We start from the raw sequence: 1,768 nt of genomic DNA, 5'->3' as shown, positions 1-1,768 counted from the left end.
AGCTCCGCCTCTAAATGCCTAAACATGTTTAGCAGAAGAACCTCAGTAAGTCCAGCCTTCAGTCTATGGCCTAAATGTATGGTAATCTTATTGTCAATAAATTGGTTTTCATAGAAATAAGAATATATCATATATTTTATATAATTTGCTGATACTGATGGAGTTTGTAATTGAAAGAAAAACCATTTTCTCCACCGGCCACAGTGGCTGGTGGAGAAAAATGTAAATTTCCACCCCTGAATCCAGGACAACTGTGTTAGGGACTATGGCCTCTGCATAAGATACTAACACTCTACCAACTGAGCCAGCTAGCACCCAGCTGTCCTATGTTTATATTTGTGAATGTAGAATAAACAAAAAGAGGTGTCAATTTGGCACCTTACTTGAAGAATAACTACAGTGCCTCAAGAAACATTTGGGAACTTGAATTCATTGAAATATGTTGCTATACAGTCCGAATCTTAAACGACCAACTCTCTCTGATATGAGTTGATTAGGATTGATCCTCAAGGCAGATGTGCAAAAGAATTATATCATAAACTTAAAAAATTTGGTTTAACTCAACATGTTAAGAAATCAACACGCAAATTAAGACATTCTTTAAAAGTGATCAATAGTTAATATCTCCAAGGTCTCTGTAAATGATGTTGCCCTATCTGAACTTTTTTCTGTTATCTTAGTTCACATAGTTACTGGTAACTTTAACCAGTTATACATGTTCTCTTTAACTTGACTGGAGATGGCCAAAGTCTGAACAAGTTCCCTGTGACACACAACTGAAAAAACCAGGGGAATCCTTCATTTTTGAAATCATTAACAAAACCAATAATAATCCTTGTGCTTCATTTGCCAAAGTTGACAAATAAACAAACCCTCCTGTTTCAAAACTCCATCCTACCAGAACCTGCAATGAACTTGCTGGTTTTTTCCTAAGAATTCTGTAAATTAGAACGCCAGTCCTATCAGAACTCTAGAACTGGGTCAGATTTTCTAGTACCGTACTTGACTGGTTTGAGTCTTACTAGAAGGTTACATTTTAATAAGCCTTATTGTCTTTCTTCAGTCAAATAATATCTAGAGACTATCTAAAAATACTTCCTTGCAGAAATTTCCCTACACAAAAGCTAGAGCAACTGTTCCTTCAAATCAGAAAGTGATTGCTTTACAGTTGTTCCTGGTCTGCCCTTTGTACCACAAAAGTCTTTTGTAGCTGCACTGAAGTTTTCATATCAGATGACAATAAAAGATTAAAACAGAAAACTGGTGATAACAGTAATAATTTCCCAGCAGACTCATTTCTCAGAACATAAATCTTTGACACATAGGGGTGGAACACTGATAAGGATAACAATAAATTATTCCAGTAAATGCAATAAAGCTCTGTTGAGGTCACCAACCTATGTGGTTAATTTTTACTTTGTGTTAAACATTATTTATCCACACTGAGAGACATACCAAAGTTACTTAGGTTAAGATAAGATAGCTTTTTATTAATCCCATGGGAAATTCAAATATCCTGTGGGATCCACAAAAGTTGCAGATACACATGATCTAAGTGATCAAAATACAAACAATGAAAAGACTTAAAACGTGCAAAACGTCTCTATGACAGTCACTTGTTGCTAATCCTAAGAATCTACAGACTTGAAGGAGTTTGGACAAATAAGCTAAAGATTTAAGTAAAAAACTTAGATAACTTGATGTTGTGATACAGTAAAAAAGTGAAGGGAACAAGTACTAACCCTTCTACTTTTCTCTCACTGGAACT

Source organism: Xiphophorus maculatus, chromosome 7 (assembly GCF_002775205.1).
Source record: "Xiphophorus maculatus strain JP 163 A chromosome 7, X_maculatus-5.0-male, whole genome shotgun sequence".
Lineage (NCBI taxonomy): Eukaryota > Metazoa > Chordata > Actinopteri > Cyprinodontiformes > Poeciliidae > Xiphophorus > Xiphophorus maculatus.
The sequence above is the reverse complement of the archived record's forward strand: the minus strand, read 5'-3'. Positions refer to the sequence as shown.